Genomic DNA, 21,506 nt, shown 5'->3' with positions numbered 1-21,506 from the left:
AAGCATGGGATTGAGTTTGAGAGCCAAGAGGTAATGTTGCTCTATATAGAACCCTGGTCAGACCCCACTTGGAGTACTGTGCTCAGTTCTGGTTGCCTCAGTTCAGGATGTAGAAACCACAGTAAGGGTGCAGAGGAGATTTACAAGGATGCTGCCTGGATTGGGGAGCATGCCTTACGAGAATAGGTTGAGCGAACTTGGCCTTTTCTCCTTGGAGCAATGGAGAATGAGAGGTAACTTGATAGAGGTGTACAAGATAATGAGAGGAATTTATCGTGTGGATAGTCAGAGGCTTTCCCCCCAGGGCTGAAATGGTTATCACGAGAGGGCACAGTTTTAAGGTCCTGGAAGTAGGTACAGAGGAGATGTTGGGGTAAGTGTGTTTGTGTTGGGTTTTTTTGACACAGAGTGGTGAGTGATGGAATGGACTGCCAGTGACAGTGGTGGAGGTGGATACGATATGGTCTTTTAAGAGACTCCTGGATAGGTACATGGAGCTTAGAAAATAGAGGGCTTTGGGTAACCCTAGGTAATTTCTAAAGTACATGTTTGGCACAGCATTGTGGGCAGAAGGGGCTGTATTGTGCTGTAGCTTTTGTGTTTCTATAGCCGATGTTAATTATTAAAATATCACATTTTTCTGAGACTTTGAATCTAAGCACCAAATTTGCCTGTTCAATTAACATAACACCCTTTGTCTTCCTCTTAACAGATCCTACAACTTCTCAAACTCTTCCCTATACATTTCAGCAATCAAATACAATTCCTGTTTGTTTTAATCCCATTATCAATCTTACTTTACCTTTAGCAGGATACATTAGTTTTTCCTCATCAATAATTTGAAGTGATCAGAATATTTTCTTATAATTGCCTTACTTTACAAAATTTTCATTTTCCCTTTAGTTTTAACTATATCTGGATGCCCTTTTAGACTTTCTTTAAGAACCATCTCAGTCCACAGGTCTTGTCACTCTTCAGATCTCTGTATTTGCATGTATTATTTTCAACATATTCATTTCAGTAAAACTCTCTTACAGGAGTTTTTTCATGTTTTCTCCGTGTACACTCAGTAGCCACTTTTAGGTACAGGAGTGGTACCCAGTGTTGTCTACTGTAGCCTTTGACTTCAAGGTTCAACATGCTGCTCATTCCAAGCTGCTCTTCTGTACACCACTGTTACAATGTGTAGTTATTTGAACTACTGTCACCTTCCTGTCAGTTTGAACCAGTCTGGCCATTTTCCTATAACCCCTCATTAACAAGGCATTCTGCCACACACTGGATTTTTTTTGCATGGTCCTCTGTGAACTCTAGAGTATGTTGTGTTGAAAATCCCAGAAGATCAGCAGTTTCTGAGATACTCAAACTACCCTATCTGGCACCATCAATCATTCCATGGACCAAATCATTTAGATCACATTCCCCCCACCCACTTCTGTTTGCTCTGATCAACAGAATCATTTGACCATGTCTGCATACTTTTATGCACTGAGTTGCTGCCACATGATTAGCAGATCAGACATTTTCATTAACGTACAGGTGTACCATTTAAAGTTGCCACTTTGAGTGTATGCCTTTTGTACTTAACTCACATTTATTTAGGCTAAGAATGTTCATTTGATCTTGGTTATAAGTGCTCTGCATTGTACCTCGAATTTTCCCAAGTCTCATTTTAAAATGCTAGATGCGCCCAAGCAACCTAATACTCTTGAATACAAAACAAATGATGCAACATTCATATTCTCAGCCAAAGAGTGGGAAAATGAGAAACAATCTACCTGACAAGGAATAAGCTTGACATAATCACATGAAACACAGCTACATAATAGTGCATCTTTAGAACACAAAGGCAAGAAACAGAGAGCCTTCGAGCACGAGGTATTATCATACAGGAAGAGGAATTAAATCAAACAAACCATTCCAACTCATTTCATGCAATTATCCATGATCACGTTACCAGGAGTGAATGTCGCAATCACAAAATAGAAACTATGCACACAAATCTTTTGACTGCAAGCATCTTTAAATCCATCTTACTGTCAATGTCTACCTTAAGTTTAAAATTCCCATTCTGGCATTTTGTGACAACTGGTCTTTTAATCACATTACTGTTGCACTGTCTCAACTTCAACACTTTCTGCTTTGATTCTTCAGATCAATTGCTTATTTACATCTACTATTTTTGTCTCCGTCACAAATGTTACCCCGATTTTAAATAAAAATGTGATCTACTGAGTTAATGGATCACTTTAATGTTATTTAAAAATACTATTTAAAAGAAACCTTTCATTCCTTCCTTTCCCTGACCCCTCAATTTATAGCGCAAAACTACTTAAATGAATCCTTTCAAATTAATTAAAAATACCATACTATAATTGAGGTTTAAGGACAGAATGCATGATACTAAAATGAAAACAATTTTTTTTAACAGCAAACATGAGGAAATCTGCAGATGCTGGAAATTCAAACAACACACACAAAATGCTGGTGGAACACAGCAGGCCAGAAAGCATCTATAGGGAGAAGCACTGTTGACGTTTCAGGCCGAGACCCTTCGTCAGGACTAACTGAAAGGAGAGATACTAAGAGATTTGAAAGTAGTGGGGGGAGGGGGAAATGTGAAATGATAGATAGGAGAATTTTTTTTAACACCTGGTCTCAGCTAATCCTCATTTCCAATACATTATTTTAACCAAAGTTAAGAAATTTACCCGAACAGAAAGCAAAAAGGAAATGTTTAAATTTGATTCCTTCCCACCCAAAGGGATTTAGATCAAATTTCCATATAATTTTAACAGGAAGGAATGCTCTAAAATCAGGTCTAAGAATTCAGCTTAAAATTACCAATATGCACTGAAAAATACTTATTTCTAACTGATAATATCATCCAAAAAAGAGGCAAGTAGAATTAGTCAGATGGTGTATTTGCAGTTATTTTAAGGTTTAAGTCAGGACTGATCAGTTGCCTCATAAGCAGTTCTTAAAAAAAAACTGCAGAAATTACATCATCAACGAGAGCTTTAATGTTAGAGAAAGGAAGAGTTAAGTAGATAGAGAAAAGACTCAAGTTTTTGTAGAGAAATTAATAGAGAAGGACAGTGAAAAAAATGAAGTCAGGAAAAGAAAGCTATAGTTAATTCTGAAATCAGTCATATCGTGGGGCTGTTTTATACAGTCCAAGGCCGATATTTGAGAAAGCTAGTCAAGCCTGTGAGTGGCAGGAAAACGTGGCAGAAGACAAGTGTCTTAAGGAATGGTGGGTGCAATGAACACTTGGAAGTGTCAAAAGTTTTTTTTTACTATAACTGGCCACCAAAACTAAGCTAGGAAGGCTGGTTGAACTAGTGACCTCAGTATCTCAACTTCACAACTTCCTGCCTTCCTAAACACATTTTAATGCTGAATTCCTCCACAAATTTACCAAATTGTCTGTTAAACCAACATGAAATTCATTTCGCCTCTCGAGCCTGAGTTGTGACTTTTGCCACTACACACCAAGAAGCTGGAGGAACTCAACAGGTACTAATCCTGATGGGTCTCAGCCCGAAACTTCAACTGCTTATTTCTTTCCATAGATGCCGTTAGACCTGTTGAGCTCCTCCAGTTTTTTGTATGTTGCTCAACATTTTCAGCATCTGCAGAATTTTCTATCTCCATTTTGACTCTTGCTCCCCGCACTACTTTACCTGCACCCAACAATCTTTGACGGAACCTGCACTCTCAAGACAAGTAATACAATTTTTCTCCAAATACCTGTGATTCCTATCAACTTGCAGGCAACTTAAAAATCTCCTTTTTAAAAAGTTAGTGTCATAAGATATTTTAACCACTTAAAATATTTCACTGTGATCATTCTGGTTTCATCAGCAATCGAGAGACAATGATTTGAAGTATCAAGGCCACAATTCATTCCAGTGATATCCTGTCTATAACTTGAAATTTGATTTATGGCGGTAAGCAACTCATCAGCTTAATGGTTCAAACCACCAATTCTGCAGAATATCCTCACCAGTACACATCACACACTGCTCCCCCTTTGCTATTGATAGCCTCTTAAGCACTTCCCAACTCTTTAACATCGTTGTCTGTCACTCCACCAGCCTACCACTCAACAAGCCTCACAAAGTTTCTCACTATCACCTTGGGATTGCATTAAGCCCACAGCTCTGTGCTGACTTTTTTCTTCTTTCCACCCCAAATTCCAAACTATACCTTATCTTCAATCACTGACAAGTCCCTCTTTCCAGAGAATGGTTGAAGTCTAGGTTCCTTTTGACAACTACTTCAACCTACAGATTTTAACTTTTTTGAAGAATGGAGTCAGATCTGACTTCTCCCACAGACACTATCCAAATTATTTCGAACCCCCGCAGCATTTTGTAGCGTCATCTGCTTTTTTACCTCACTTTTAGCGCTTGTTGAACCACTACCGCCGATGTCACTAATCGCTGGGGAGCGGGGTGAGAGGTTCAGCGTTACTTAACAGCTGCAGAGCTGAATGCAACAAGACAGCGAAAAGCAAGAGCGCCGGCACATACGCTCGGGTGGGGAACATCACTGCAGAGCCGGAGTGTCAGTGCACTAGGGAGTGGTGGCAGGCTGCTGACATGGGAACCACTGGGTATACCGTGCGCCGGAGATCAACAGCCGCTCCTTCTGCTAGCCGGCCAGCTTTGCACGGGCCGAGACTTGTCTCCCCTGCCCCCGCTGCCAGAGAGGAGGCCTCGGCCTCTCGCCGCACTTACCGCCCGACCGCCCCTCCGCTCCAGACACCCACTCGCCCAGCGACGCATCCAGCCAGTGCGCCGGCCCAGGCACCGGATGTGACGTGACTGCGGCGAAGCGGGTAGGGCGTCCCACTATCAGATGCCTTTCAGCTGATGGTCACGCGCTGAAGGGGATCCGGCGAGTCACGTGGAAAGCGCCCGACCGCCATGTGTGGGGGGCACCGCTAAAATACTGCAGATGCTGGAAGCCGTGGGTAAAATTTGAGAACGCCGAATTCTCCTGACAGTTCAGGAAGCTCTTGCGGACCAGTGTTCCAGATTGGGTACAGCAGAAATGGCCTGCTAGCCCCCTCAGGGTGCAATGCACACAAAATGCCGGAGGGAAATAAACAGTCAACATTTCTGGCCAAGACCCTTCGTTAGAACTGATTAACAGCTTTCCAAACATCTACAGTATCTTTTATGTCTTTGGGACAGGTAGTGATCTGGACATTGATATACTAAAAGTGTACACTAATGGTATACTATAAAAGCAGGTCACCTCTTCTGCTGGATGACGCTGAGGATGTTCTACGAGTCTGTGGTGGCCAGTGCTATCATGTTCGCTGTTGTGTGCTGGGGCAGCAGGCTGATGGTAGCAGACATCAACAGAATCAACAAACTCATTCGTAAGGCCAGTGATGTTGTGGGGGTGGAACTGGACTCTCTGATGGTGGTGTCTGAAAGGAGGATGCTGTCCAAGTTGCATGCCATCTTGGACAATGTCTCCCATCCACTCCATAATGTACTGGTTAGGCACAGGAGTACGTTCAGCCAGAAACTCATTCCACCGAGATGCAACACTGAGCGTCATAGTAAGTCATTCCTACCTGTGGCCATCAAACTTTACAACTCCTCCCTCGGAGTGTCAGACACCCTGAGCCAATAGGCTGGTTCTGGACTAATTTCCACTTGGCATTATTTACTTATTATTATTTAATTAGTTATGGTTTTATATTTCTACACTATTCTTGGTTAGTGCGACTGTAACAAAACCCAATTTCCCTCGGGATCAATAAAGTATGTCTGTCTTGTCTGTCCAACTTGACTGGAAGTGACAACTCTAGTCTCTATTGGCCAGTTTTGCATTTCCCATGCCTCTTGGTTTAGTCCAGATACCTTTTGTAGTCTGTGTCCAGTGTATGAAAGCTAGTTGTCCACCCGGGCTTCCTGCAGCTTTTCAATGCCGGAGACACTTACCAAGCTCTGACAGAAAAATTGTATTTAGGAGCAAAACATTAGCCCTTCACTGATGGGCTCATAGCAAGTCCATTGGCAGAGTGGAAGGTCACATGTACCAATAACTGAGTACTAGTTTGTGTCAGACCAAGGTTGTCCATGACTAACTGTTGACAGCCAGAGGTTCTCTACAACATAGAATAGATAGATAGATAGATACTTTATTCATCCCCATGGGGAAATTCAACATTTTTTCCAATGTCCCATACACTTATTGTAGCAAAACTAATTACATACAATACTTAACTCAGTAAAAATATGATATGCATCTAAAATCACCCTCTCAAAAAGCATTAATAATAGCTTTTAAAAAGTTCTTAAGTAGTTTACTTAAATACATTGAGTCCTAACCCCGGCACTTTAACATATCTTACTCCTGGCGGTTGAATTGTAAAGCCGAATGGCATTGGGGAGTATTGATCTCTTCATCCTGTCTGAGGAGCATTGCATCGATAGCAACCTGTCGCTGAAACTGCTTCTCTGTCTCTGGATGGTGCTATGTAGAGGATGTTCAGGGTTTTCTATAATAGACCGTAGCCTACTCAGCACCCTTCGCTCTGCTACCGATGTTATACTCTCCAGTACTTTGCCCACGACAGAGCCCGCCTTCCTCACCAGCTTATTAAGACGTGAGGCGTCCCTCTTCTTAATGCTGCCTCCCCAACACGCCACCACAAAGAAGAGGGCGCTCTCCACAACTGACCTATAGAACATCTTCAGCATCTCACTACAGACATTGAATGACGCCAACCTTCTAAGGAAGTACAGTCGACTCTGTGCCTTCCTGCACAAGGCATCTGTGTTGGCAGTCCAGTCTAGCTTCTTGTCTAACTGTACTCCCAGATACTTGTAGGTCTTAACCTGCTCCACACATTCTCCATTAATGATCACTGGCTCCATATGAGGCCTAGATCTCCTAAAATCCACCACCATCTCCTTGGTCTTGGTGATATTGAGACGCAGGTAGTTTGAGTTGCACCATATCACAAAGTCCTGTATCAGTTTCCTATACTCTTCCTCCTGTCCATTCCTGACACACCCCACTATGGCCGTGTCATCAGCGAACTTCTGCACATGGCAGGACTCCGAGTTATATTGGAAGTCTGATGTGTACAGGGTGAACAGGACCGGAGAGAGCACGGTCCCCTGTGGCGCTCCCGTGCTGCTGACCACCGTGTCAGACCTACAGTCTCCCAACCGCACATACTGAGGTCTATCTGTCAAGTAGTCCACTATCCAATCCACCATGTGAGAGTCTACTCCCATCTCCGTTAGTTTGTGCCTTAAGATCTTGGGCATTTGACCAAACAAATATGAACTGGCTCAGTGTAAAAACAAGTCTTCTTCAGCTGTTTTAGTCCAAAATCCGTTTTTACTTTCAGCTACATCTCCATCTTCTTTCTGAGTATTAGAACTGCCCTTGATGGCACTCTTGATCCTAACCATTCACTAGGCAAATGAAATTTCTGAATGTCACTTCTTGATTCCTGTCAATCATTTTCTATTCTATATAGGTGGAGGAACAACACCTTATAGTCCACCTGGTTGTACTCCAACCTGATGGCATGAATATCAATTTCTCCTTTCAGTTAAAAGAAAATTCCCCCTTTCCTCTTCCTCTAATTCCCTACTCTCACTTTTTACCACTTCTTATCTGCCCATCACTTCTCTCTGGGTCCTCTTCTCCTTCCCTTTCTCCCATGGTCCACTGTCCTCTCCTATCAGATTCCTTCTCCAGCCATTAACCTTTCTCACCCACCTGGCTTCACCTATCACCTTCCAGCTAGTCTCCTACCCCTACCCCCACCATTTTATTTTGGCACCTTCACCTTTCCTTCTCTGTCCTGAAGAAGGGTCTTGGTCTGAAACGTCAACTGTCTATTTCCATTGATGCTACCAAACCTGCTGAGTTCCTCCAGCATATTGTGTGTATTACTTTCTATTCTATATTTCCTGGTCCTTGAGCTCTCTACCAATGGGAACAATTTCTCTTATAGAGGTACACCACAGAAACAGTCTCTTTGGCATACTAAATCCTCACTGACCATCAGATACTAATTTTTACAGCATTTTTATACCATTTTTATTTTCTCCACACTACCAGATATCTTTGGGATGTGGGAGGCAACTGGAGCACCAAGAACAACTCCACATGGTCACAGGAAGAACATGCAAACACCACACAGACAGTATCAGAGATCAGGATCGAATCCTGGTCACTGGAACCGTGAGGCAGCATCTCTACAAGGTGCACCACTGTGCCACCCACCATCTATTCACATTTATTCTGTCCGTACCCACCATGATTTTAAATACCTCTGACAGAATACTTCCCAATCCCCTTTAGTCTGTTACATGCTTGCTAACTAGACCAATCTACTCAAAGTTCAAAGTAAATTTATTAGCGAAGTACATATATGCCAGCAAACACAACCCTAAGATTCATTTTCTTGCAGGCATAATAAATAAATCCAAAATAGAATAATAACCATAATAGAATCAATGAAAGACTGCACCAAAATGGGCATTCAACCAGTGTGCGGAAGACACAAACTGTGCAAATGCTAAACTAAAGAAATAATAATAAATAAATAAGCAGTAGATATCAAGAACATGAGATGAAGAGTTCTGAAAGTGAGTCCATAGGTTGTAGGAACATTTCAATGATGAAGAGAGATTCAGTGAGGTTACATCCTTTGGTTCAAGTACCTTATGGCTGAGGGGCAGTAACTGTTCCTGAACCTCGTAGTGTGAGTCCTGAGGCTCCTGTACTTCCTTCCTTATGGTAGCTGCAAGATAAGAGCATGACATGGGTGGTGGAGGCCCCTGGTGATGGATGCTGCTTTCTTGCCACAACATTTTGTGTAGATGTGCTCAATGGTGGGGAAGGCTTTGATGGACTGGGCCGTATCCATAGGATTGTCCATTCAAGAGCATTGGTATTTCCATGCCAAGCTGTGTTGCAGCCAGTCAATATAGTCTACATCACACATCTATAGAAATTTGTCAGTTTTAAATGTTATGCCAAATCTTCGCAAACTTCTAAGGAAGTAGAGGCACTGCAATGCTTTCATCACAACTGCACTTGTGTGCTGGGCCCAGGACAGCTCCTCTGAAGTAATAACACCGAGGAATTTAAAGTTGCTGAACCTCCCCACCTCCAGTTCCCCTGATGTGGACTGGTTCCTAGACCTTTGGTTTTCTCCTCCTGAAGTCAATAATCAGCTCCTTGGTCTTGTTGACATTGAGTAAGAGGCTGCTGTTGTGGCACGACTCAGCCTGATTTTCAATCTGCCTCTTATATGCTGATTCATCACCACTAAGGCCAGTGACAGTAGTATCGCCAGCAAGCTTAAATATGGCATTGGAGCTGTGCTTAGCCTCACAGTCATAAGTTTAAAATGAGAAGAGTAGGGGGCTAAGCACACAGTCTTGTGGTGCAACTGTGCTGTTGGGGGTATTGCCAATCCGAACTGACTGGGGTCAGCAAGTGAGTAAATTGAGGATCCAATTGCACAAGGAGGTATTGAGACCAAGGTCTTGAAACTTATTGAAGACTTTTGAGGGAATGATGGTACTGAATGCTGAAATATAGTCAATAAAGTGCATACATCTTTGCTGCCTAGACATTCCAGGGTTGAGTAAAGAGCCAGTGAGATGGCATCTGCTGTGGACCAGTTGCTCTGGTAGGCAAATTGGAGTGGATCTAAGTCACTTCTCAAGCAGGAGTTGATATGTTTCATCACCAGCTTCTCAAAGTCACTTCATCCCTGTAAATGTAAGTGCTACTGTTTGTTAGTCATTGAGGAAGGTTACCAAGTTCTTCTTAGGTACTGGTATAACTGAAGACTGCTTGAAGCAGATGGGTACCTCAGATTGCTGAAGCAAGTGGTTAAAGATCTCAGTGAACACTCCAGCCAGTTGATCAGCACAGTTGTTTAGGTACATGGCCAGGTACCCCGTCTGGGCCGGATGCTTTTTGTGGGTTCACCCTCCTGATGGCTGTTCACATGTCATCCTCAGAGACTGAAATGACAGGATCATCAGGGGTCGTGGGAGTTTGTGATGGTTCCTCCATGTTTTGATGGTCAAAGTGAGCACTGAAGGCATTGAGCTCATCAATAGAAAGCATTGTACTCAATTTCTACAAGTGGAAATCTTTCAGTGATTAAGTTTCCCTCCCAACATTTCCTATTAATGATCCAAATTCTGATTTTATACAGAGGCCTTAATCACTATCAAATCCAACCTAATATATAGCAAAACTTTGAGGGTGCTTGATATCTAAAACAGAGAAATTGTCCAAAATAGCAAATAAGTCAACAGTAGTGGCTGCAAAACATTTTACATGGTCTTCCTGGTTTACAAATGCCCAACTGATGGACATCCTGAGCATATGGATGAATATTTGGGAGACTTGTGGGATGGATTTTCCAGCTGCCGTGGGTTTTCAGGCATTTTTGCCAGGGGTGCACAGGGATTTTCCACCTTTCTATGTTTATTTTCTTCTCACCACCACGTCATTCCACCACACTCTGCAGCATCCCCCCACTCCTCTCTTCCTCACACCCCCCAGCAATCCACAACAATCAAGGGCTGCATCAAACCGAGTATAACTGGGAGTGCCAAGCATACTCACTCACTACTAAGTCAGTGAGACCAGCTGGCCATTACTGTTCCCACGCCTGCTCATGCTTCTGTCACAGGATCTGTGATCCTCTCCCCAAAACTGATTTTGTTCATGTAACAAAACAAAATGGGCTACAAACATTTCTCCAGAACAGAGCTTTGCTTAATCTGGGAACTGCTTGTATTTACTTTCACGTGACTAGGATACATATCTTAGTTAAGAATCCACTTTTGTACTTTTGATGAACTCACAGGAAGTACAATGGCCAACATATTGTAAATACTTAAACTCTCTATCCGGCAAAACTATTTTTGGCACAGTCTCTGAATTTAAATTTCATTTTGAAATAAATTAATTTAAGAAAAAAATATTTTCTGGTACCTTTCATTATATAGATGCTGAACTCCATGATATTTCATCTCACTGCTCCAAAATGAAATTGCAGAGATGAACAGATTAGACTGTGACATACATAGATTCAGCTTGCTGCTGCTTATGCATGGGAGGGGGAGAGGGGTTTGAGGTTCTTAAGTTATTTTTCTGTCATTCATTCTTTGGGGTTTTTCTTCTGTTTCACGGATGTCTGCGGAGAGTGAAGATTCTAGGCTGCATATTGTATACATTATCTGAGATTAAATTGAAACATTGAACCTTTGAACTGGTCTGTGTTCTCATATTTCCTTTCATCCTAACCAATGCTATCGGTCCACAAATCCCTGTGGACTTAAGTCAGAATCAAATCAAGGACACTCCAGTTCCTTTCTGAGGAATTGTAACTCTGTAAAAAATGCTGAGTTCCCACGGCAAGGCACGTACAGAAAATATCATGATCCATAACTTCTTTCTCCAGATACTGACTAATTTGCTGTTTATTTCATCATTTTCTGATTTATTCTTTACATTTTGTAAATTTTCCATTTTATGATGTCAATTGTTGATCATTAGGCAAGTGTGCCTAGAAGATCATAAGACCACAAGATACAGGAGTTGAATTAGGCTCCTGAAGAAATTTCTGCTCATCTCCATTCTAAAAGGATGCCCCTCTATTCTGAAGCTGTGTCCTCGAGTTTTAGACACCCCCACTATAGGAAACATCCCCTCACCATCCACTCTATCAAGGCCTTTCATCATTCAATAGGTTTCAATTAGGTCACTCCTCATTCTTCTCAATTCCAGTGAATACAGGACCAGAGCCATCAAACACTCTTCATATGATCAGCCGTTCAATCCAGGAATCATTAAACCCTCTTCTGTTTAGGCACATCCTTTCTAAGGAGCCCAAAACTGCTTGCAAAACTGCAAAATACAGAAACATGCATATCTAGGAAATTAATAACATGTTAGAAGCAATTAACTTCATCACTGTGTCTTTAAGCAGAATCATAATCTAATCACCCCCATCCTAATTGAGACAATACTGCCTCAAATACCACGGTACCATCAGATATGAGCTATAAATCCAGTTATTTGATCATGGTACAAGTAAAACACAACTTGCAGATTGATGCCTCAGATGGGAGTTGAAGGTTCAATATGCCCAAGTCACAGCTGAGGAACATCACAATGTAGAACATACGGTTCCAGGACAGTGCGGAGTATTGAATGTGAAGAAATTCTTAAGGCAGTCTGCATTTTTTCATTCACCTCATTAGATCTGACAGAACTATTTAAATTGGCCTAGTTATTATCTATGAGTTCCTGCAGTCCAATTCCTGGGTAACTGAGCACCCAAGAAAACGGATGACTTTGTGGCTTCCATGCTGGTCTTTATGGGACTCTACTACTAAAGCAAGTTTGCAATGTTGTTGGGAGATTAGTTTTGTTGTCTGTTTGTATTTCACTTAACTGCTGTGCATTTCTTAACTTTTTTCAGCGTATTGAGCCTGAAGTAGCTATGTACTACTGGCATTTCTGTCCTATACAACAAGCCCATGTTTAACATAAGTAACCATTATGCAGAGCCTCCCAGCGGCTATCCTGATGCCCCGAAGAAAATGAATCTGAGGGTTATATATGGTGACATATATGTACTTAAACAATAAGTTTACTTTGAACTTTGACACCGATCTAGAAAAAAGGCTAAGTTGAATTTATAAAATGTGCTTTAATCATAGTATTAGCTTCAAGGCAGCCTGTGTGGGGATGGTTTAAATTACCCAAAGCTCTATTTCTCATGGGAATGTTTGGTGACTTCACTCTTCTTCAGCTATGTTCTGTGTTTGTCCCACAGTCCAAAGACTTCCTCCTTTTTAATTTTATCTGTAACAAGTGTAACTCTTGCTTTGGCTAGCAGCTTAATATAGGGGGTGATAACCCCTGGCCCGGCCAAACTTAAGAAATCTTGTTTGGGTGGTTGCTGCGCAATGTGTCCTGTTACAAATCATTATCCTGAAAAAACAAACAGTACACAATATGCGATTAAACGATTAAGTTTTATAATTCTTATTTTGACTATATAGTTAGTAAAGAAATGAAAAAAAAGAAAAAAGGGCCCAATCTTATTAAACAGTCTGTTGCGCAAAGTTGGAGTTCACTGATAAGTGGATCGCCACCATCGACCTCCTCTGATCGTCGCTGCCCTTTGGACCCTCGCTTCAAGTCCACCCCGTCCGGCGATCTACCAAATCACTCCATTTGTGTCTTCTCTCCTCCAAAAGCCCGCAAAAAATCTCCTTCCAGATTCACAAGACAGAGCAACAAAATCCTGATTGGCTAACAATCATACCACTGTCCTGTTATCTCCAGCCATAACCCAAACATTGCTGCTACAGAGAAACCATTACCTCAGCAGTGAACATTACAGAGAAGCCATCTCATTAGCAGTGAATCCTTACAGCGCATTACACAAGTTATTACTCTCTGAGTACCATCGATAGTACTATCATATATTAAATATTGCAATAGGTATTTTCATTGCCATCCCATGACTATTCTATTTTTCTTGAGTTGCTGTGATGACTGATATTGACTTTGAAGGGAGTAAAAGCGATGCTGTGTGGATCCTGGGATTTCCATGGCTGAAGAAACTGATCAGTTTCTTCTTTCAACTGATCAAGGTATAAAACATGTGTAAGAGTACAAAAGCATAGTGAAACAATGTTGGTGTTTCAAACTGATACCCTAGATTGATAGCACACCACAGCACAGAAACAGGCTCTTTGGCCCATCTAGTCCATTGTGAACAATTAATTTGCCTAGTTCCATCTACCTGCACCCGGACCATAGTCCTCCATACACTCCCATCCATGTACCAATCAAAATTACTCTTAACTTTCTCCCCATTCAACTTAAGAATGCTGTGGACTCGATCCAAGATGTTTCTGCCCCTGACATCTGGGAGGCAACATACCATCCAGGAATCTCACCCTCATCCACAGAACTCCTATGAATTCCGTTTTTTCCTTTCCGAAGGAAGGAAACAATCGGATTTATGAGGCATATTCAGACTTTCACAAAATTTACAGACACCATTCTAAAAATATGGTTGATTACATTATTGACTTTGAACAAAAAGTAGTCACATGCGTTAATACAAAATGGAACTTCCTGGCAGAGTACTGGCATTTAAATTGTTGGATACTGGGTGTATAAAAGACAGACAGCTAGCATTAGCTGCATTGTACAGAACTTACATTTGTATCTATGAAATTGGCACTGAAGAGGATTTTTGGAGAAAAGGCTGCTAAGACAACAGTCAGAATTAGTTTGAGTCAGGAAATGGCATACTTCGCTGAGCAGAAATGAGTGTATAGAAAGCGAAGATCCCAGACGAACCAGACAAGGGCACCACTACCTGGTACAAACCCAATAAACAAGTGTGGCAGATTGAAATGTGTGGTATTTACCACTGGGCAAGAAACTGTCTGCACAGAACCTAACAAGTTAGGTTAACTGAAGAAAACAACAAAACTGCAGATGATAACTGCCATATCACATTTTTGCAAAGGAATCACTCAATATTGCAGAGACACCTGAGGATTTTGATGATAGAGTCTCTAGGATTTGCTGTTATTGATTCAGCGTGCACACGCTCAGTGTGTGGAGAAAATGGCTTGAAAGCTAAGTGAAATAAAGCAGAATGAGACGCAGATACTGGTGAACACAGACACACCTAGTAACAAAGCATTCAAGTTTGGAGATGGAAAGATTATACGTTCTACCAAAAGAATGAAAATTCCTGCAAAAATAGGGCAGACAAAACATTACATTGAAATGGAGGTGGTACCAGTGAACGTTTCATTAAAACAAGGGTGGTACTAGCCGGCTGGTGGCGTCGTGGCATCAGCACCAGACTTCGGAGTGAAGGCTCCCTTGCACGCTTTCCATCTGTGCTGGGGTGAGTGTCGAGCTAGCAACTTGGCCTCGTAAAAACAAGAAAGCCTGCTACAAGAAAACACCATCACAATGGCGTCCCGGAGTTAAAGGCTTTCTTCTTCTTCTTCTTCTTCTTCTTCTTCTTCTTCTTCTTCTTCTTCTTCTTCTTCTTCTTCTTCTTCTTCTTCTTCCTCTTCCTCTTCCTCTTCTTCTTCTTCTTCTTCTTCTTCTTCTTCTTCTTCTTCTTCTTCTTCTTCTTCTTCTTCTTCTTCTTCTTCAGGACAGTACTGGATATGGAGAATGGTCAAGCAATGATATTTCAACAGCCAGTGTCACTTGAGCTCACCAGTTCTGGACATTCTATGAAACGACATTGCAAGGAATCAAAGTGAGAATGAAAAACTAACTGTCACATGAAACATGACTTCAGATGAGAAATACAATGCTTTGCTCAAACTTCACGAACAGTTTGAACATGCTTTGATTGATAGACTTCAGAAACTGCTCAGGAGTTCAGGAAACAAAGATGGAGATTATTTTTCCATTCTAAAGCAAATAATCGACAGCTGTGAAACATGTCAGAAGTTTGGAAAGCTCAAACCCAAGCCTGCGATTGAATACAATGGCAAGTGAATACAGTGAACGAGTAGCCACAGACGTACGTGAACTGGAGCAAGGAGAGTGGTACTGTATTTCCACATCATTGATGAGTTCACATGTTTCAGTGCTGGTAGCATTGTAAATACATGGAGACCCTCAGAGATAGTAAAACACTTCATCCATTCCTGCGAAAGTATGCATGGCCCACCTCAGAAAGTATTCAGTGATAATTGTGGGGAATTTAATAATGATAAATTCAGAGACATGGCAGAGAACTTTAAACATTGAAACAAAGACAGCAGTGGCATACAGACTTCTGGAGCAACACAATCAAACACTTACTGAAACAATGCTGAAGGTAAGGAAAAGCAATAGCTGTGATTGGAACACAGCCCTGGACCAGGGCCCTTATGGCGAAGAATATCATGCACAACATACATGGTTTATAGAGCATATTAATTGGTGTTTGGCAGGAATCCTAATCCTCCCTCTGTACTGGTTGACAGACCACCTGCTCTGGAGGGCACTAAAAGGAGTTAATGGGTTGGGAAACATATTTCAGCACTGCATGCATCAAGGAAGACTTTCACTGAAGCACAGCATTCAGAGAGAATTCGAAGAGCCCTGAGGGCACTGGTCCACCCTGCAGATCAGAAATATGAGACAGGGGCAAAATGTATTACAGAAGAGCAGACTACGCAGAATGGAAAGGTCCTGGATTATTATTGGTCAGGATGGAATTGTGGTATTCATGAGACATGAAGGTACATATGTGAGAATGCATCATTCCAAACTACATAAAGCACAAACTGAAGACCATCAGAACTCCATGGAGAATGATACACAATATGAAAATCATTTTTACCTGGCACACTGTCACTTTGCACAAACGGTTGAAGCGAGTGCAGCCAAGGACCCAACAGAGTTGCTCAACAGTGGCACAGACAGTGCGGAAGAGAGTGCGGCTGGGGACTCAACAGACTTGCCTGAATGGAAATCATCACAAGCGCAAAGACAAGTTGCAGTCTTAAAATAGGACAAACTGCGAGATTTGTAGACCAAGGCACTGCTATCTCATACAATGCTGAACTCTTAGGACAAGCAGGCAAAGCCACTGGGAGAACCAGGAGTTGGTACAGCTTGAATTACCTAGAACCAGCCATGATCGCAGGCACTGCAGGGTCAGTCGACATGTCACATGTAGACAGACGTCATATTGAAGCAAGTGTAGATCAGGCTGGACTAGATGAGAAATGTCAAGATGAAGATGCTTTAGTAACTAAGTAAGTGTTGTTGGAATCTGCAAAACAGGATGAAATCAGTAGTTGGAGAAATAATGGAGTGCTTGGCGAAGTGCAAGACATTGGCAAAAAGACAGTATCTACAAGATGGACGTGCACCCCAAAAGAAATCCTGACAGGAATTACACAAAAAGCATGCCTGGCTAGAGGCTTTGAGGAAATGAATGTAAAAAAACTCCAAAAAAACTCACCAACATGTGCATCTGAGTCTCTCCGACTACTTCCTGCAGTGATATGTCGAAAGCATTGGCAACCCCATTATGTGGACATAAAATCTGCATTATTACAGAGAATGGAGCTGTCATGTGACATTCATATTCAATCCCCACCTGAAGCCAAAAGTGAAGGAACACTGTGGAAACTCAAAAAGTGTGTGTATGGTCTAAAAAATGCATCACTCTACTGGTATATAAAAATAGTCAAGGAAATAATGTTGAAAACAGGTGGACCGATGTCACAAATGGATATAGCTGCTTTTCAATGGCAAGACTGAATGTCATGTGATTGGAGTACTTGAGTGTCATGTAGAGGGCTCCATATGGGAAGGTTCATAAAACTTTGCCATTACAGTTATCGCTCAGCTAAAGCCAGCCTTTCAGATTGGACGTGAGGAACATGACAAGTTCTGTTCTGTAGGGATAAACAACCTTGCTGTTGACAGAACAGTAAAATTCCTCCACAAGGAATCTTTACACAATCCATATGAAATTCTCACATGCAACACAGCGGGACGCACCCCTCAGTGAAGCTGAAACTGAGCAACTCAGGTCAAAGATTAATCAGATTCTATGGGTGGCGAGGCAGAGCAGACCTGACATCATGTTTGATGCCTAAAACTTGGCATCCAGCGCAAAAAATGCCACAGTACAAACTTTACATGAGGCAAACAAGACAGTGCACAAAATTCAACCTGAAAAAGTCCTGAAGTTTCAACAGTCTGGAAAAGATTGATCACTGAGGCTCATTGTCTTCAGTGATGCCTCACTTGCAAGTCTTCCGGATGGAGGTACTCAGGCCGGTGCGAACATTTTACTGTACTGATGAGAAAAGAGGGATGATTTTCACCCCTATGTTTGCAATCAAAAAGGATCTGAAGACTTGAACAGGTATGCTGGCGAGAGAACCTCATGCAATGCCTGAAGGCATAGACAATGCCATTTAATGGCCACATATTCCAGTAATTCAATGGGGGCGGTTTTGTCCCCTCAAAGACGGTTGTTATGTGTCCTAAGGGGGCATTAGGGGAAATAGAAGTCGTCAAGGGGGGTGTTCAATATTTTTTGGGAGGGGCGCGGTAAGTGGAACCCTAACTTGAAGCATGAGACCTGAGCAACCATGTCAAATCCTTGCTATTGTCAACATCTGATAGGCGTTCCCAGGTTGTGTTATTTTTTTATTTTAATTTAGCCCCATTAATGGTGGATAAAGACATTCAGCATGATCCCTATGAGTCTGAAGGCGGTGAAGCCTTGAATTCTAATCCTGCTAAGAAACAGAAATTACAGAAAGTGTGTCAAATCAAAGTTGCATACCTGGACTATGGTTTTACTCCGTTCCCATCAGATCAGCGATGCCATGTGTCTTATTTGAGATACTGTACTGTATAATGATGCCATGAAACCATTAAGATTGCAGGAACACTTCCGTAAAAGACACTCCGAAAAGGCTACTTATGGTATTACTCAGTTCCGGAAGATAAAAGAAGCATTTGATAAGCATTACACTCGAGTGATTTACCAAGAAAGCTAAAAATGACCTTAATAGTAGTCTCATTACTTCTTATGGCATTTCCAAAATGATGGCAAAGTGTGGAAAATCCCATCCAATTGGTGAAAGATTAATAATGCCTGCTGCATCAGAAGTGTTCACCACTGTTCTCAAAATGTATACCAGTATTTTAAAATCAATTCCTTTGAGTACTAACTTTGTAGCTCATTGTAATCATGAAATGAGTGAAGATATTGAGTATCAATTATGCACAGAGCTACAAAAAACAGAATTTGGGGTACAACTGGATGAGTCAACTGTGCGAGAGAACGTGGCAGGTGCTAATGGCATATGTTTGGTTCATCAAAAATGAAAATGTTTATGAAAAAAGTGAAGAACAACTATCAAAGGAGAATCAATCTACAACAAGCTCAAAATGTACATTGAGGATAAAAGTATTCCAATCACGAACATGATTTCTTGTGCAGCAGATGGAACACCGTATATGACAGATCGCCATGCTGGTTTAGTGGCATGTATGAAAAAGAAATTCCAAGCCTGCTTGCAATCCATTGGTAATTCATCGCCAATATCTTGCAGCCAAAAACCCTAACAACCCTATTGGCCAAGCATTTCCCCCTTTAATTCTGCACAATTCTTATTAAAAGTCAGTTAAATGTTCACCTGCTTCAGTGTCTCTCCCTCTATACTTGGGGCATAACCGCACACTTCTATCAGTAACTTTCACCCACCAAAATGGACCCCATGGAGAGAGCACAGTTGATCTGAGCCCTGAATTTCATGTGGTAGGTAGGAGAGAAATTGACGTCGGGTTGGCCAATGTGGCTCACGATGTGTGACAACTACTCACAGATTAGCAAGTCCAGTCCAAACAAAAGTTCACTGGTCAGATGGAGAAGTTGAAGTCAATTCAGTCATGTTTGACAGAAATGGCCCACACAATGCAACGGCAACACGAGTGAATCTGCAGATGCTGGAAATAAATAAAAACACAAAATGCTGGCAGAACTCAGCAGGCCAGACAGCATCTATGGGAGGAGGTAGTGACAACGTTCCGGGCCAAAACCCTTCATCAGGAGTGAAGTAACATGGGATGGTCAAGGGGGGATAAGAAGTGGGGGGAGGGCTAAAGTAAAGAGCTAGGAAGTGATAGGCTGGAGGGAAATGGGCTAAGGAGAAGGTGGAGAATTACAATGTAACAATTGCTTTCAGAGTGGCAAGCCCAGTCTGAACAGGAAGAATAGGTATCAGCACTGTTAGCGACATTTCCGCAACTCACCACAGACAGCCAGAACCAGGTGGCAGCCATTACCTCTCTCGCTGCTGCAATTCAGTAGCAGTAGCCTTCAGCCAGGACAGCCCCACTCCCAGCATCTCCCACATCTTCCTCTGTAATGGTTGAATCAGCCCCAGCCACTAATGTCCCGATTCCTTTCGCAGTTTTTTACGTAGCTTATAAAGTCTCAACATTCCATCCTTGCCTTTATATTCTAGTCTTCTTGAAATGAAAAGTAACATTACATTTGCCTTCCAACTACATAGGGATTCCCTATGCACCTCAATCTTTGCAATCTGTGCAATCTTTGCACCTCAGTTTTTTGTATTTTGTCTCCATTTAGAAGATAGTCAACCCTTTCATTTCTTCCACCAAAATGCATGACTTTCCAACACCGTATTCCATCTGTAATTTCTTTGCCCATTCTCCTAATCTGTCTAAGTTCTTCTGGAGTCTCTCTATTTTCTATCTATAATAATGGAAAAATTATAAAAAGGGCATTGTTGAAATATCCACTCTGGTATAAGTACATTCTTATAAGAGAAATATATGTAAATCTAAAAGAGGAAGTTCTTTTAGATTAGGAAAGAATTGGTATAAAGGGTGTAACTCTTCCACTTTAGCACAGAAATGGACCTAACAGTCTCCTTCAATACAGTAAAATATGAGTCTGCTCTTTCATTTTCAATCTTCTTTTATTGATTTAAAAAGAAATATAAGAATAAATACATATCAGGGAAGTTGTATCAAGTACATATTTCAATAAAAGTACAAAGAATATACACTGTCAAAATCATGTATAATATTGAGCTAATATATAAAAGGAACCACAACTCCTCTTAACAATTCACAAAAAAAGACTAAAATTTTCTATTGTTGAGAAGGAAAAAACCCATTAAACTAACCTAAAACAAAAAAAAAGACTGAGCAGTCCATTTGAAGATATAATTCCTAAAAAAAGGGAAAAAACCTTCTGGTCAAATCTGAAACGTCACGGAGAAGAAGAAAACAGATTACCTAAAAAAAATTTAAAAAGAAAATTTAAATCATATGAAAATATTGAATGAAAGGTTGCCAGGTTTGTTCAAATTTAAAAGGTGTATCAAACGTCCAACTTCTAATTTTCTCCAAGCTTAAACACGAGTCTGCTCTTCCTCCCTTTAAATGGATAGTGACTCAGTGCAAGTGAGGGGCATGTATATGAATCAGTGGATGGAATAGGCAGTTAGCATTTTTTTTTTTAAGTTAGCTGAAGCATTACTGCCTTCTTATAGAGGCTGCAATGTCCAGAATCAAAAAGAGCTGCAGAAGGCTGTAGACTCAGGCAGCTCCATTAAGGACACTAGCATCCCCACATCTTCAAAAGGCAGTGCCTGACGAAGGTGGCATCACTATTCAGGACATGCTCTCTTCCTATTACTACCATCAGGGAGAGGTAAACTAGATGCTTTAAGAACATCTTCTCCCCCTCCACCATCAGATTGCTTATGGATATTCCGTGAATGATTTCACAATTTCCCTTTTGCACTATGTAGTTTATTTTTAAATTGTAACTCAGCTTTTTATATTTTGCACTGTACTTCTGCCACAAAGCACCAAATCTCATGACATATGACAATGATAATAAACCTGATTCTGATTCATCAGCAAAT

At 41.4% G+C, this 21,506-nt stretch overlaps 1 protein-coding gene across 4 annotated transcripts in view; it reads right to left on the bottom strand.

The window, feature by feature from the left end:
* Window positions 1–21,506, bottom strand: part of rab9a (RAB9A, member RAS oncogene family) — a 75,323-nt gene that overhangs the window by 14,343 nt on the left and 39,474 nt on the right. Inside the window, exon 1 of one of the 4 annotated variants that reach the window (XM_073045786.1) lies at window positions 4,746–4,864. The exons of 1 other annotated variant lie outside the window; for it this stretch is intronic. The gene's annotated coding sequence lies outside the window, so the exon portion shown is untranslated. Of the gene's footprint in view, window positions 1–4,627; window positions 4,717–4,745; window positions 4,865–21,506 lie in introns of those variants that run through there. 2 more of the 4 variants (XM_073045789.1, XM_073045787.1) reach the window with 2 other exon arrangements.

Source organism: Hemitrygon akajei, chromosome 5 (assembly GCF_048418815.1).
Source record: "Hemitrygon akajei chromosome 5, sHemAka1.3, whole genome shotgun sequence".
In the NCBI taxonomy this organism is placed as follows: domain Eukaryota; kingdom Metazoa; phylum Chordata; class Chondrichthyes; order Myliobatiformes; family Dasyatidae; genus Hemitrygon; species Hemitrygon akajei.
This window is presented reverse-complemented; position numbering and strand designations above follow the sequence as displayed.